The sequence below is a fragment of the Crassostrea angulata genome, chromosome 8, assembly GCF_025612915.1.
Source record: "Crassostrea angulata isolate pt1a10 chromosome 8, ASM2561291v2, whole genome shotgun sequence".
In the NCBI taxonomy this organism is placed as follows: Eukaryota; Metazoa; Mollusca; class Bivalvia; order Ostreida; family Ostreidae; genus Magallana; species Magallana angulata.
Window position 1 is genome coordinate 46,075,608 of NC_069118.1, and position 18,252 is coordinate 46,093,859.

Sequence of the window (18,252 nt, forward strand, 5' to 3'; positions counted from 1 at the left end):
ATTTACAAAGAAGAGGAAAGAAGTTAAGAGGATGAACCTGGAAACACAGCTCTTGGTAACACTAATGCGCTTAGACATAACTTAAGTTAAAAAGATTTAGCTGCACGTTTTTGTATTTCTACCCAAGCTGTCACTGAGATATTTAATGCATGGATTGATCACATGTATATGATGTTAGGTGCAATACCGATATGGCCTCATCGAGATGAAATCATTAGAAATATGCCACTACAGTTTATGTCTGAATTTCCAAGAACTCTTGCCATCATTGATTGTACAGAGTTGAAAACACAGAAACCTTCATCTTTGAAACTGCAATCCCAAATGTATTCTGATTACAAATCAGGAACAACATTAAAATGACTGATAGCTTGTGATCCAATGGGAAATATAGTGTTTGTCAGTGAGCTCTTTACTGGTTCTATGTCAGATGTGACTATCACAGAGAAAAGTGGATTTTACAAACTCCTACATCAACTTATGGTTGCTGGCTACATTCATCTGTATCATGACAGAGAAAGGATTTACCATATCATCAGAACTAGGATCTTTGAAGTTACATTTAAACTTGCCATCCTTTGTGAAAAGTGGAACACAAATGTCTCAGTCGGATGTTGACATCACTCAAAAAATTGCAGCTCATCGCATATATGTGGAACGTCCAATTCGTAACATAAGAACTGTTAAGATAGTTTCACATTGGATTCCAACCAGTATATTTGGATCGATCAACAAAGTTTAGATAGTGTGTGCCTTGCTTACACTTTTCCAAGATCCAGTATAAAAAAAGAAGTAATTAATTTAAAGGTTTTAAATTTTCTGTTGTACAATGTAACACACCTGATAGCTTATTGTTGATCCAAGCTTTACATCACCAAATTCGCTGCTTATTTTGAGACTTGTGATGTAACTAGTCTTGATATTGGTGATCCTTTCACTGATCTCAGCAACTGGGGTGACTCATCGGTTAACTCTGGAACTCTGGGGTTTTTTAAGCAATAAAATTGTTATTGAAGATATATTTCCAAAGTATTGCTGATTTTGACATTAAAGAATCTTAGTTTTATTCTGATTATTGATTTTCACTCGTAACATTACTTGTGTAAGTGTGTTTTGTACCTGGACTTTATTTCTTTTGGTAGTATAGGAACTTTTTGTGGATCTCTTTGTATTTTACAACTGTAATTTGATTTACAGAAGCAGGTGTGATCTTGTTTCCTCTTGGGATCTTCCACTGTTGAGGAAGGCTTGTACATGCCTGCTCGGCAGGTACTTCTTTAAGTCCAAGCAATTTAAACTGCTGGATACACTTAACCAGGCCAACAATGTGGGAACATGTGCCAGAGACCCTATAAGTGTCATGTTAGAATGTCATAGTCATTCATTACTGGTATAAGTTATTGTAAAATGAATTATTACAAGTATATAAATTATATTTTATTTATTGTTGTGTTGTTTTCAGACAGTTCATTTTTTAGCAATTCAGAGTAGCCACTGCTTAAATATACATAATCATGTACATGAGAGTAAAACAATCTGCATGTTGATGATTTTATTCAACTTCTAATTAGGCTGATATACCAAATGTTGTGGGAAAAAAAGGGAAAACATTAATTAATTGGATTAAAGTTTGTAAACTGTAGTAAACATTAAGCTGTAGTAAAGATTAGAATTGCTTGGAAATCAATCTCAAGTATGCACTTGTAAAGACAACAAAACACAATAACGTAACACATGTTAAACTATATATTTTACCCGGCTGTTCATGATCAATATGCATCTTTCACTACAAATTCCACTAAATCAACATGTAAACGATGCGGTGACTCTCCTTTCCTCATGCTTCGGTAACATCTTGCGGCAATAATTACAGTATTATCCTCGTTTTTTGTTACAGTAATTTTAGGAATGTAACCTTCTCTGAAATAAATGAGCCCTTTTGTTTTACTTTTCTGCAAGAAATCAAAAGTAAATGAACTAAGATTAAAACTATCCGGTACAAGTCGACCGCCATTTTGTTCATTTTTTTCAACAATTTGGTAATGATGACTGGTGGTATCAGAAACAACATTCTAATTATTTTAGTGAAATTCGCAGCTTTTAATTATTTATGAATGAAAATAAACATCACGATCATGATCTTATTCAGTTTTGCGTTTGAATTTCACGATAGTGACGCCGAAAGTGAAATGGTCTAGATAAGATGCAGAAGTGCAAGGGCATACACTTGATGAAATATATTGAAAATTTACATGTCTTACCATTATAACTTCATTATATCAAAAAGTGCTGGGAGCTGTATGAAATCGCTATGCATTTAATATAAATGAGCATTAATTGTGGGAATTCCTTGCAAATTGCTGTTCATACACTGTTTACGTTAAATTTAATAATTTTTCTTACTTATATATTTCAAGCTCTCAGCTAGCACTTTTCGAAATTTCTTATGTTCATTTGACAAGTCAGAAAGAGAAATAGTTAAATTTGTTCATGTTAAGCCCTTTGCATTTTTTCGTATTATTCCTGATTCCTGATTTCGAATTATCACGTGACAGGGTATTCCCAAGGGACTCAAAATTTACACATGCGATAACGATTTATCTGATTTGTATATATCAATAAAATATCACTTTGGGTAACAATTTTTTGGAACTGAATATCAAGATTATTCAAAGGCTAACATTTTATAGGATAAATATCGCTATTTTTATGACCGCACTTAACATAGCTGAGAATCAAAATGTAAACAAAACCTTTGTTTACATAGCGAAGAATTGTAAGCTCTGTAACTCGCTTATGACTCGACAAATGGCACTCAAATGTTGATTGCCTTTTTAAAATGCCTTACTGAAGCATTGTAAACATTAAAATCGAAAAGATAATTTTTGACCAAAATCGTGACCGTGCCCCTTTTATACTCTCATCGACCAGTGACAATAATAGTTCACACAAAGTCAACACCAATTTGCAACTAAAGTATATGGTGGCATCACAGAACGCTATACACATTATTCATTATATAAAAACAAACTTAATTATGAGCTTATGAGGGATTCTATGAAAGCCGACATTTTTAAAAAATATTTGAATACTTTAATGCGACCTGTAAATGCAAACAACACATAACGTCATAAAAAGTTAAAAGATATTAACATTAAAGGAAAATATAGCTCGGCATATCAATTGACGAAAGCTACCCTAGGGTTGTTTATTGCAGTTATTAACACAACGCGTGGGAACAAACTGATAAAAGAACTGGCAAATTGCCCGTCGCATTCAAATATCAGTAGTCACAGGTTTAATCTTTGAATTGATAGATCCTCCGGTAGACTTCATCGTTGAAAATGGGAATACTGTTATCACGCCATCCTCAAAAATCAGCGAGAATATTATCTGCTGATAAAACAAAGGAAAGGGTAAATGTTATATAATTCGTTTTAATTTTATTTCTTTTGTTTCTTAGATAATAGTAACATTATTTACCTGAAAAATAAAAATGAAGATGAATAAATAGAAGAAATTTTAAAAATAAAAATTATCATATTGAAATGAACTATTAAACTTAGTAAAATGACTGTTTAATTCTTTTTACTTACTTTACTTTCAACATAACAATATGTGACTGAAGAGTACTTAATCAAACTAAAGCTTTAAGGGGGTTTAGATGAATATCAGGAAAGACCAAACTTGTCAATCTTTAATAAATAAAACTAATAAAAGATTGATGACTATATGTTGTATTTTTATGTTTTATTTTTATTGCCTCGTAGTAAATCAAGATAAACGACCAGGCAACACGGCTGTTACCTGGTTGTGAAGATATGTCTGGTTTTAAAATCTTGACGTAAAATAAGAACTTAATTTTAATTTTCAGCTAATACCTTTAAGGTTATAAAAACAACTATTGTATAGGATGTATTCTGACATTTTCAATTTTTTTTTCTTCCTACTTTGTTTGTTTGTTTGTTTGGTTGGTTTGGATGTTTTTGGGGGGGTTTTGGGAGTTTTTTGTTTTGTTTTTTTAACTGGTATATAAGTATTATGATGTTTATTTCAAAACACAATTTTTTTCGATGATTTATATATAGATCAAGGCATTTATCGCAGAGCTGGACCAAAGTTCTACACGTTGATATGAAACCTGTGGAAATCGCTCTTTTGGTCATTATTCATCAGAAACACTCGGATGATATAACATTTAATGCTTCTCATCGGAGCTGGACGTGGAATAGTGAATCATTCCAGGAAGAGTATAAAACACGACTTAATGATGTAACACAGAAGGTAAAATGTATTGCCGGTATGTGAATACTAAATTTTGTAATATGAATTGTACTTACCAATTAAAGGGAATCGTTTTGATTTTCAATAAACAATGAAAACAAACATTTGTTTTATTTCAAACAATCAACAGTCAGACAGTTACAATAATTATTACCATTGTTACAATTATTACTTTAAAAAAAGCCACTATATTTTAGTTACACAATAGAATAGTATTTGAAAATCTTAACATGTATATGTTAGAATAGTATTTAAAAATCTTAACATGTATATTATCTTTAATACTTGAATAATTGTCTTAATTGTAGATCAGTACTAAAAGTTGCACACACAAAAGTGTTATTTAGTTTTGCAATGCAAGAATTTCCAGATTTTATTCTTCAGCAAGTACTACACGTATCAAATCAAAACGTTAATTTCCAACACTAAAACTGAACATTTGTCCGTACCTGTATTTTCTTTAGGATCAACAAGAAGAAACTACTGAGAATTTCATAAAGAAAGCCAAGATTGTGAGTCATTCTTACGATTTGATTTTTAGCAGATCTCGACAATTCTGTTTGCTTCATTTTAAAGTATATAGCATAATTTTTACCAGGCATGTTTACCTAATAAAATAAATAAAATAGTTGTATCGGATTTGTTTTTGATAAAGCAGAAATATTGATCTAAACACGATTTAAGCTCTATTTTTTTAGTTTTCCACTTTACATTTTAATTTTGAATAGTTGATATATAGGTATTTTTAATGCTTTGTAAAAATCTGAAAATATGAAATTGAGTTTTAAACATGATACTGAATATGACATTCTTTGCTTTGTAAACAAAGCTCGAACCGTGTCATTATTTAGTTCGTATGTGGTTTATTGATATAAGTTTCATATAAGTGTTGCTTTTTTCTGTTGATATTATTATTTTTGAACACATTCAATAAGTTTGATATGTTTGCTATAAGTCATTTTTCAAAGACATTATCTGTAAACAAATATAAAACTCGAGCTCTGTTTACGTAACAGTGAATTCTTTCCTCTGTATCTCCTTTTTAATTTGACTTCTAACATTCAAATCTTGGTAAATCATTCAAAATGCGGAAATAAGCAGTTTCATACATAAAAATTAATAAATAAAAGAACTAAAATCGTGTCTAAGTCCTTTAAAACTAAGTCGCACTCTCCAAACAATTTCTCTTGATTCAATTTCAGGATGATGCTGTGAAAATTATGTTAATGAATTTTATTTTATGTTTTATTATTATCATTTTTTTTTTGGGGGGGGGGGTTATACATCAACATCTATATCTATACTACTTTATTAAAATAATAGACTCGATTTTTTGGCTTCAATAAGAGAAATCAGATGAGTTCTGTCTTTTGTTTTATATATCTTAAACATCATTGGTACTTGAAGATTACCGATTTGTTCTTATGTTTTTCTCAATCAAGCTTTTCTAATTAATAATCAACAAAAATTCCTTTAAAAAATCCGGAAATCATCTTAAATTTTTTGGATTTTACAATCTTGCGCATGTGCATTACATTCACGCTTACTCACGGGAGGCTCTTTAGTTTATGTTTCCAAAATACCACACTTTCATGGATAAACTCAGAAAAAAATTGTCATATATTCATAAAAGGAAATACGGGAGATAGCTCTAACTCAGTGCATTTAATATGAAAAATCCCGAGAGTTCCAAATGTCAACATGGAGTGCAAATTCAAAGCAAGGAAAAAAGTTGGTGAAAATTGTTGAATTCTTCATTAGTACATGTCTGAATTAAATTTTTAGATGAAAGGTATTAACAGTCTCAAAATTGTTTGTTGTGAATAATTTGACTGTTGTTTTCAATGCAGTTTCATAAATTTTCTCCAAAATCATTTCGGAGCGATTGCGCAATTATGTACTACATTACGGTTATACATATCGGAGGCATTTTAACTGTGGTAAAGGCCTGTCCCGAGATTTTTAGTTGGATTTTTCTAACTTAGCAGAGTGTAGTGAAATTTATAGCATTATTGTAGGCTTAAAGCTTAGTTATGTAAATGTCAACAATACGGTGTGTCGATGTATCTATTTCGTAAATGTCCGATATCATATGTTATGCCAACTCGTGCACGCACAGGTCAAATAATAGTTACTATATTAAAGTGATTGACTCGTTTTTTGGGCTTTAATACCGAGAAATCAGATGAGTTCTGTCTTTTGTTTTATATATTTCAAACATCATTGGTCCTTAATGATTACCAATTTGTTTTTATTTTTCTCAATCAGGCTTCGCTACTGAATAATCAATGAAAATTCCTCAAGAAATTCCGGAAATCATCTGTATTTTTTGGATTTTACAATCTTGCGCATGCGCATTACATTCACACTTAATCATGGGAGGCTCTTTAGTTTATGTTTCCAAAATATCATTTTTGCATGAATAAACTCAGAAACGATAATACAACTGCGTGTAAATTTTCATTGGAAATTTGCAATATATTCTGTTCATCAAAGAAAATACGGGAGATAACTCTAACACAGTGAATTTATTATGAAAAATCCCCGGAGTTTCGAATGTCAAAATGGTGAGTGAATTTGAAGCGAGTAACAAACGTTGGTGAAAAAGTGTTGAATCTTAAGTAAAATAATTAAATTTTTACATGAGAGATATTTACAGCCTCAAAATAGTTTATTACGAATAATTTGACTGTTATTTCAATGCGACTTTATTAATTTTTTCCAAAATCTTTTCGGAGCGATTCGATCTGCAATTTTCTGCTACATTACCTGTATATGGGAGGCTTTGAAACCGTAGCGTGGTTATGTAAATGTCAACAATACGGTATGTCGATGTATGTATTTCGTAAATGTCCGATATCCTATGCAATGTCAACCCATGTATGCACGGGTCAAAGTCTAGTTAATTTTTTTAGATTCCCTCTACAACATAGTTATATGTTATATAAATGGCCACTTTCTTGCCTTGCAAGGGAGATATTTTCATATTATTTATCCCCCTTTTCTGGCATTATGGATTTTTTTTTAAAATTGCAGTTTTCGGAAATGATTGACTTCATGGAATTTATTTTGTTCAATATTTTAAGAAATTAATAGAATAAAATTTTAAAATCAAATATGATAATTAAAGCTCAATATTTGTTCTATTTTCACTATCTAAAATCACAAAATCAAACACACTGATCAGGTTTCAATGAAGTTTGGATGTGTAATATGTTTTCCGAATTCATTCTGCAAACCCTGTGGACATCATGTGCTAATTCATTCTTTTTATTTATTTATTTTTATTACCATAAAGACACTTATATTTCCTCAACAATCTTGCTTAATTTGATTGTTGGATTGGTTTTTTCCGTAACTTGCATTTAAAATTGAAAATTTGTTCAGTGTTTGTTTTGAACATGTTTTAGGAAGTTCAAAACTTGGATGCAGTTTTTGACAATTTGACTGATGAAGAAGAGAATGAAGTAACTGTTAACAACTTTTTAGATAAGCAAATGATGGTGGTTTCAAAAATGAATGTTGAACGAGCAAAGGAAGTAAAAGAGCAGGTATGTTTGCTCTCCTATCACTGACACTTGCAATTGATTGAAAGAATCTCCTTCTTTATTCATTATTATTTCAAACAGTATTTAGATGAAAGCATTGGAAATATATCTTAAACATATGTTAAAGTTATGGAGATCTAAATCATGATTTTACTTTGTTTTTTCTCTCATAATACCTTAGACGTATTTTTTTCCACGGGGTCATAATTCCGCGGAATCACAATATCAATTTAATCCACGGAAAAAAATTTACGCGGATTTTTTGAATGAAAAAAAATCATTTGAAAAATTATCATTAGATTTAGTTCTGAGCGATTTTCATTACCTAGAATTTGTCCAACTCTGAACTTAAATTGTAAGAACTGTTCACAGTGAACAGTAATTATCGGTTGTGCACTGGTCGGTAGTCATTAGTTTGCCGTCAAGATGTTACGACGCTGGCTAAAATCGTCTTGTGAAACACTTTGAATCTTTATTAACTGCAATATAAGGGCTCACATGTCGTTTAAATTATGAGTTGATCAGTTTTAACAATTAAAAGTCAGGGTACAAAGGGATCTAAAAATTGCAGTAAAAACACGGGTCTTAGCGTGTAGTTAATTGGGTCATTGAAAGACAGACCCGCTTGGGGCTATTTGTCGTCTGACACGTGCCGTTATCTTAAGCTGGGAGAAGTTTAAATTTCATGCAAGTAAATTTACAGAAAATTCAAATCTTTAGATTAAATTATTTATTATGCGAATTCTCAATACAAATCTGTTTGACAGTTTCCATAGATAAAAACGATATACATTGGGTATACGTATAATTTATGCAAGTGTTATATAATGTAGAAACTTCCGATTATCCTTATTCATGTAATGCAATTTCAACATTTCATTCCAAAATGCACTTTAAGGTATTCAATGTATAATGAAGGGATGTTGAACAATTTTGGATCATTTTAAACCAGTTAAATACGTATTGCTAGATAACAATGAAAGTGAAATGAACCAAATTCACATGACTGACCACTTATAAGAAGCCGGTTATTTTGCACCTTAAATTTTTTTTAAAGAGTTATCTCCCCTTGTTGAAAAAAAGAAAATTTTAATTTCGTCAAAATATCTGCGGTAAATGATTCATTTTATTTCATATTTTAAAAAAGAGAAACTTTATGCATGTATTAACCGAGAGAGTTTTACAAATTTTAAGTTACTATTGACAATATCTTATTAAAACATACGTTGCCCATAGACTTCAATGCAAAATTCAAGGTGTAATTAGTTGGACCATAATTAATATTTTGAAAATTCCTTTGGTGGAGTATTTTTATTTGATAACATCTTCAAAATGATATCATGATTAAGGATATCGGACCATTCATTTATTAGGTACAAAATGTGGTCGTTATACATCTAATACCTTAAGTACACTGGGAAAAAATTCAGCGGAAAATTTGTGCCCGCGTTCATAGCGTAAATTAATACCACGCGGACAAAAGTACGTCTATAGTTACTGTTACAGGTGAATGATTTTGTATTTAATAATAATTAAAATAGAAATGTTCTTTGTAATGTTTGGTTTTAACCATTGTTGTCAAAAACAGATTACGAACTTTTCCGAATCCATTGATGATGTCGGCAGGAAAAAGAAATATAATAAGGTAATCATTATATGTTCTGAAGACATGAAAAATGTATGATAGTGAACACAACTAAGTAAAAAAGATAGATTCAACCTGGATCAAACTTAGTTGCATCGAAAAGAAACTGGAAAATACGCCTAGATTAGATATTTTAATAGAAATCATTAAAATATGAGCTGGGACAAGTATGCTTTATGTAAATTGATAATACTGCACAGATGATTTTGAACAAAATAAGAGAAAATCAACTACTTGTATTTCTGATGAGTACTAATCCAAAAAAAGTTGGTACAGGGTGTGAAGTTGAACAATAATTTCGTATAAGAAGAGTAAGAAATGCAAATTCAGTTTCCTCATTAACTTTTCTTCAAATGTTTGTATTTTTGTTTCTTATAAAATTGTTACTCGTGAAGGTATAACAAGTAAGTTGCATGTTTGAAAATATTTTATTTTGTCTTTATACTAATTTTTATTGGAAGCATCAATGGAAATGGCAAAAAATACATTTTTAATTGAACAACTTTCCACCACAGCTGATTTTTCCTAATACTTTAAAATTGTGATGTCAATATTTCTATGTAACTAAGAAAATGCAGATTTGGTCATGTTTCCTTGATTTAATAATACAACAGAATAAAAAATCGTACGACATGATCCAATTTTCACAAGAATTCCCAAAAATCAATAATCTATAAATAATCAATTACAAAAAAAATAAGGGTAATTCTAATGTCATTTAATGTGCATTTTTCCGTATCGTTTCCCAAAACTCTGCAAAAGACACCAAATTTTTAGTAGTGTATCAATGGGAAACTGTCCGCAGACATCACTCATAATGAAATTCACATTAAAACTATCATATGATTTCGAATAAAATATACTTAATTACGTTGATGGTGACGGCTGTGAGCACATTTTTCTTTCCACAAAACTTTGAGAAATTGTGCAATTTCTCAGCATTTTCAACAACATTTTAATAATATAAGATATCTTCAAAGTCAGTACTCCTCATTGAAAAGTGAATTAAAGTACATAGCTTAGCACTTTTTAGCTCACCTGAACCGAGTTTCAAGTGAGCTTTTCTGATCACCCGTTGTCCGTCCGTCCGTCTGTCTGCCTGTCCGTCCGTCTGTAAACTTTTCACATTTTCAACTTCTTCTCAAAAACCACTGGGCTAAATTTAACCAAATTTGGTACAAAGCATCCTTATGGAAAGGGGATTATACATTGTTAAAATAAAGGGCACAGCCCTTTTCAAAAGGGAGATATATGCAAAACAGTAAGTATATGGTGCATGTCTTTAAAAATCTTCTTCTCAAGAACCACTGCACCAGAAATGCCAATATTTACACAAAAGCTTGTATATATAGTGAAGATTCTAAATTGTAAAAATTGTGACCCTCGGACCAAAACTGGGGCCCCAGGCGGGGTTCAAAATTTAACATAGAAATACATAGGAAAATAAAAAATCTTCTTCTCAAGAACCACTGCACCAGAAATGCCAATATTTACACAAAAGCTTGTATGTATAATGAAGATTCTAAATTGTAGAAATCGTGACCCTCAGACCAAAACTGCAGCCCCAGGCGGGGTTCAAAGTTTTATTTTAAAAAACATAAAGGAAAAGTTTAAAAATTTTCTTCTCAAGAACTACAATGTTTTAGTTTGTGGAATTTCTATGCATGCATCCTTCGCTTATGTAGATTCCTAATTGGTAAAATCGTGACCCCCGGACCAATACTGGGGCCCCAAGATGGGGTCAAAGTTTATTATAGAAATATAAAGGTAACATGTTAAAAAAATCTTCTTCTCGAGAACTACAATGCTTTAATTTGTGAGATTACTATCATGCATACAACCTTGGATAATGAAGGTTCGACAGTTTTAAAATAGTGACCCCTGGACTAATAGTAGGGACCCAAGATGGGTTTAAAATTAAATGTAGAAGTACCGGTATATATGGAAAATGTTTTAAAATCTTCTTTTTGAGAACTACAATGCATCAATTTGTCAGATAACTACGTAAGCACCCTCAAATAGTGTAGATTCGAAATTATAAAAGCCGTGACCTCAATCTAATACTGGGCCCCCAAGAGGTGTTCAAAGTTTAGCATATAAATATAGAGGGAAAATGTTGAAAAATCTTTTTCCAGGGAACTATAATGCTTCAGCTTGTGAGATAACTATGCAAGCATCCTTAAATAAAGTAGATTCCAAATAATTAAAACTTTAGCACTGGACTAATACTGTGGCCCCAAGAGGGGTTCAAAGTTTAACATAGAAAGATGTATTGAAAATGTTTTTAAAAAGTTTTTCTCGAGAACTATAATGCTACAGTTTGTGAGATTACTATGCAAGGATCCTCAAATTGTGTAAACTCTAATGTAGTGGAACCAAGAGTTATCTTTCTTGATGTTCTGTAGAGTCTGAGAGTTATTCCTCTTGAAGTGGAACTCTTCTACGTTCAGTTTTTCAGGTTGTGTACGTGCGGTCCCACCGCAGTGCTACACATTTTCATTCCTATGTTACTATTTATGTTGTTCAAGCCAACCATAACTGGGTCCCCAGAAGGGGGTTCAATGTTTAAAATAGAAAAGGCATATGCTACGAAATGTAATATTACAAGGAACTGCTGTTCAGGTGAGCGATGTGGCCCATGGGCCTCTTGTTGCACTTGTTCAAGATGCAATTTTTTATGAGTTTTAAACAAATTTTTAAATTAAGGTGTTATGTGACACCTAAAGTACATATTGTGACGTAATTATTATTAAAATAAACAATAAAATCAAGTCTAATTTTATATCTAACAGCGTATGCAATGGTTAAGAGGGTTAACTACATTTGTAAGTTTTAAGTTCCAGTTCCATTAGGACTTTTCTAAATGATTACTGTGGAATCATTAAATTTCGTGGAGGCCAATTTTCATGGATTGCTTAAATTTTACAGGTTCGTGGGGACGTAATTTCGTGCATTCTCTAAAATTTACAAAGGAAATATGCCTTTATTACCTTAATTTAATAATTCGTGGAGGATGTTAATTCGTGGATGAGAGGTACCCACGAATTCCACGAAAATTGAGCCACCATGAAATCTAATGATTCCACAGTACCTTTCCAAAACATTATTTTGGGTCAAATGTTGGGAAATATGAAAACTCTTATTCGGTGAAAGTATTTTGAATATAATGCACTTTATCCACGTTAATATCGACAGGTGTCACATACCACGTTAAAGGTAAATACAATCCTCTTTTATATGATAAAGAATTCTGTTTCCAAGAGAATTTCTTTGATTTAAAACAAAAATGCAGATTTGCAACTATTAGGACATTTTAAAAACATATTACGATTGACTCATATTTTTCGCCCGCGAACATATAAACGAATATTTTATAAGTACAAAACATAATCAGAGGATATTTTATCAAATTAATATTATAAAATGTTATTTTTAAGAACGATCTATATGAAAGTATGTAGAACTTGTATATGCATAATTAAGTAACTTTAATAACGAAATATAAAAAAATGTAGAACATTAACATTTTTTCCACATTCAGAAAATAAAGGAACTGAATGAAAAATATAAGAATAGAATGATAGATTACCTGGAAAATCAACGACAAAACTTGTCTGAAGTTTTGGACCAGTATCACAAAGAACAAATGGACATGATAGAAGCAATGGACAAAGAACTAATGAAAGAAGTTGAGCGTCGAAATTGTCCATCATCCGTAATTATTATCATTTCACAAAATATTTCCTCTGATTTTTGTCTTAAAAATAAAAGTTCATAACTTGATTATAAGATATGTTTTCCAGAAAGATCTTCTAGAAAAGGTTAGAGTAAATGGAGACCCGGTAAGTTATAAATCAGATTACATGTATAGGTTTTCTTACATGAATAATTATTCATTTTTTCATTGGTCAGACTGTTTTCATTGTATTACTGTAACAACAGTTTAAAAGCAAGTTTAACAACAAAAAGTCTTTTTATAAACGGTTGCAGCGATTTGTGAAAATAATTTAGAATATCCACCAAACAAAACTACTTGTGCAGTTTTTTTTTTAGTTTTTTTTTCAATTTTACATGCTTATATATGTTCAGTATAGTTATGATATGTCATTACATACTTGGGTAAATTTAAAAAAGGCATCAATATCGTTTTATAAAAAGCGACCAATAACCAATTTATTCATGGGTAAAGGCGTTACTCTCCGGTCTTAACAAACAAGCAATTTTTTTACAGGCGATGGATGCTGAAAACTATCGACGAAATGACGAACAATATCATGAAAGCAGACATAGACAAGACAGAGCTCTCCAAACTATTTTCTGAGCGTCTGACACGTGATAAGACGTTAAAAATTGCAGTAGATTTGCCTCACAGATCGGGAGCAAGCAAAGAGAATAATGAGAAATTTAAACATTTAATAGTAAGTAAACTTCACAACAAGGATCTTCTACATCAGGGACCTAACACTGTACGATAACACTTTTCAAAATGACGCTTTAGATGATTTATAATAAATAATAGCAAAAAGGTTAGTTCAGCAGGTAAAGTAATAAGGCATAAAACTAGAAAAGGCAAATTTTTGGTGTAAACACTTTGTACTTTAAATTAAAAATAACATTTTCTCTCTCTTTTTTCTCATCATATTAAGTATCTCTTTTACACTCACTATAAAGTATATCCTTTTTTAAGGCAAAAAAATATAAAAACCAACCAATCTGTGTACAATCAGTGATGCGTAGAGGTTCCCACACCAGAGAAGCCTTTCTGGAGGCGAAAAACCAAGCAGAACGTCCGAGAACAACAGGATCGTTTCGCAATGCGACCTTTTTAAAACATATCCAGATTTTGTAATTTATTTCTGACATCTGAGCTAGGCAAGATAACCAGTAAACATTCAGAACAATGAAAAGTCACAGCACAGTAAAACTTCATACCATTACGTTCAGGATAAATTGACATAATATTGTTATTACTTTACTTTTATAATTGTTATAATGCAACAAATCTATATTATATATGTTTTTTTGTGTATATACATATCATTTTCGATGAATTTTCTACGTTTGGTTTTATGATTTTTTATCTCGCCTGATCGTATGTGATCTTAATATGCCTCATGACTGTTTATTTAATACCATTTCATCTTGTTTGTGTTGTCTACAAATTTTCGGACGACAAATTTCAACCAAATTTGGTACATTTATAATCAAAATGGTTCTTCAAAGAATAAGTACAAGTACTAGTACGCCCTTTTGAAAGAAGATATTATTCTTTAAAGGAAAACTGATATGTAATAGTATCAATGAATCGGTAAAGCTTTGACTTATAGTGTTTAGTATATTAATAAGTATGCTCCAACACCTACCTTAAAGTTAATACGGTGATTGTTGCACTAGGAGGAATTCATTCTTCAACAACGGAACAGTGCATACAATTACTGACCGTTGGGCAAATTATTAAACTGTTCTCGTTCTCCTGATCAACTATTATTCTCATTTCACCTATGGAAAAGCGAAACTCTTTGGTTTAAAAAGATATGAAAATGACAATAATAAAAATACCCCGTCGTTGATAAATCAATATGCATACGTAAGCATTAACAAGGGTATCATCGAGTTGCACTAGTCTATGTTATAATGTACAATTAGTTGCGTATGGCTGTTAGTTTCCAACGATGGAAAGAGCATGCGTGCTAAATAGGAGCGCCGTCAAACTTTCCTGATTCAATTTAATTTTTATTTTCAATTTATTATAGAAACTTAGGCAACGTTTGATTCCACTTTTAGATATACATAATTATGTATGTAAAGTTTCACTGGTATGACTTGAATATATAGGTACTCACTAGGTTCTCTTTATTATGCTGAAATCAGCATTAGAGAGTTTGATATAGGCAACACTGACGCCATTTTTATTTTCTTGTCAGAAGTGCTGAAACTCGAAATAAAAGTAATTTGACTTTTGCCAATGAAATTGTTTTATTATTATCGTGTTATAAGCGAGATACAGAGCTCACAATTCTGTGTCATGTAAACAAATATTTGTTTATGTTTGGAATGTTGGAAGTGAAATTCCAGTTCTGCACCAAACATGAATGTGATAAACGCTAGGAACTGTTCAATTATGCTCAAACAAATTAGAACAGAGAGAAATCAGCTTCAGAAAGAACATTTACCGGTATAAGGAAAACAAGTTAACAAAAACAGGGCACAAGTCTTGTTTACACGACATAGAATTGTGAGCTCTGCATCTTGCTCATACCTCTAAGACTGACACTCAAAGGGGTATACATGTAGCGCTTTTGATATACAATTTCACATGATATATAGCACTTTTGCAAACATTAGACATTTTCAATAATACACAATATTTAGTTAAATATATATTCAAAGAAGCGCCAATAACACAATAACCATGCTAAAATAGTCTTAACTATCTTAAACGTCAAGATTAAAATAGTAAGCTTTTGTTATGGATGTATGAGATAATAGTTTACAATAGAACATTTTTTTGGGTATTTGACTATTTGAACCTCTCTAAACCAAAGAAACCTGATTACAATAATGTTCTACAGGAATTGTAGTACATGTTTACATTGAATTAGTTTTGGTTTAACGTAGTTTTCGTGCTGAAAATTAAAAAAATATTTCAATTAGTGTCTTTTCTAATACAATCATGTATATAGCCTTATATATGTATATTGAAAATATCAGTATCTTCTGAAAGTGTTAGATTCGTGGCCTAGTGGTAACGCGAAGGTCTTTTTGATTTTGTGGTCGCTGGATCGAATCCACTAAGTATTTTTTTTTTTACACTTCATTGAAACATGAAAAGTATAGAGAGATTGAATTAAACTTAAATCTTCTGGGTTTTTGTTTTTTTGTTTGTTTTTTTTTTTTTAGAATTATCTTGTTTAATTCAGTATGAGTATGAGTACATCCAATATAAACAGTTCTCTTCATTAACACCATTTATGTACTCTATTTACACTTAGATCCATAAAATTTTGCATTTTGCTTGAACATATCACGATTCTGAATTTTTCAGAGTTTCCCGACTTTATGACAAATCAGTTGTAACAGACACTATTTTAAATTCAGTTTCTAGGTTTCGAAAAGCATAGCGACACTGGTACTTTGCGTCCAAACACGGGTGTAGGCGAAATAGTAGGAAAAGGCACTAAGCCTTTTGGCTGTTCATTAGAAATGGATTTCTATAGGATTATAAACACCAAAAATAAAAGAACAGGGGCGTACAAGGCGCTCTTTATCCCCCACTCGGAGCATTGAAGACGAACGAATTTAATTCAAGTTAGAATATTAATTTTTCACTTGTATGCATTGTTTTCATTATAAATTTCACCATGGAAGTTAATATTGTGATTTCATTCTATTAACACGACATGTATACATATGTTTAAGATTTAAGCTGCACACCGTTTTTTGCCTAAATCTTGGACCATGCACTGTTCTTAATTGAAATAAATAGGTATAAATGGGTCCTGACTACATCATAAAAGTACTTTTATTTAAAGAATAAGTTAATATTGATTTTTATTATTGGTTTATTTAAATGGAGTCTAGACCCAAAATGGGTCAAATTTATGATTTTCACCAAAAACGTTTTACTTTATTAAATATTTTTCAAACAGTTTAGTTTATTCACAGGTATTCTAATGTATCAACGTAGCTCACTGTGATAAGCGGAGGCTAGTAGTCCATCCTTCACCATGGAGAGGGTGTTCGAATCGTTTAGACGGCGTTTTATTTTTTATTCATTTGCTTTAAAGTAAAACGTTTTGCTTTTTTATTTGATTATTTTGAAAAAATATCTAATACCATTTATATAATGACAACAATTACGTAATGCTCATAATCTGTACACATAATTTTTTCGGATAAAAATAGCGCTAGTACAGGTGTGATATCATGCTGTAATGCATATGCTTAGAATGCATCGAATAAAACTAAGGAGATAAGTAGCAGGTGCATTTATTATTGTATATCATGCATTTGTCAGAGAATGCAGTTCTATATCATACAGTTACATGTACTAATACACAGTTTCAAATATAAAGATTTCTATATGTTCATATGCCATTTCAAAATCCTGGGTACGGGGGATTTTAAAGGCCTTGTACGCTCTTGTCCTTTGGCCAAAGTCGTGACAAATTCTATTTATTTGTTTTCATAATTTACAATGGTTTAAGAATGTATTTCTAATAATCTGATGAGAGAGTCAATCGTAAAGTTATATATAAGGCTCGAAATTCTTTGTCATGTAAACAAGGTTCATGCCCTGCTTTTGCTTACATATAGGTTCGATATGCCATGCAGTAAAAAATCTTTTTTCACGGTAGTATGTCTATCTTCTTATTAATTTTAAACATAAATAAACAGTTCGAGTGTTTATCACATTCATTTTAGGTCTAAAACTGGAATTTTCACTTCAACATTCAAAATGTAAACAAAGGCTTTGTTTATACACAACAAAAAATAGTGAGCTCTGTAACACTCTATATATCTTAACGAATGACACCCAAATTTGGTTGCAAATTAAAAATGCTTTACTGGGGCATTGTGCATATTAAAATAAAAATAAATTTTGACCAAAATCGTGACCATGCCCCTTTAACTTAAAAATAGAGAGAGAGAGAGAGGGGGGGGGAGCGAGCAAAAGAGAAAAAGAGAGAGACGGGGTTTTTGCCCTCATACCAACTCAATTCATTTATAATGATATTTCATAACCAAATGGTCATCCATTTGTTTATTAACAGT

General features: G+C 31.3%; 2 pseudogenes; both read left to right on the plus strand.

Moving 5' to 3' along the window:
• The first annotated feature begins 27 nt into the window (after positions 1-27).
• On the plus strand, positions 28-742 carry LOC128161017 (uncharacterized; annotated as a pseudogene).
• Positions 743-3,344: 2,602 nt separating this feature from the next.
• LOC128160691 (uncharacterized) lies at positions 3,345-14,459 on the plus strand (annotated as a pseudogene).
• The last annotated feature ends 3,793 nt before the right edge of the window (positions 14,460-18,252 follow it).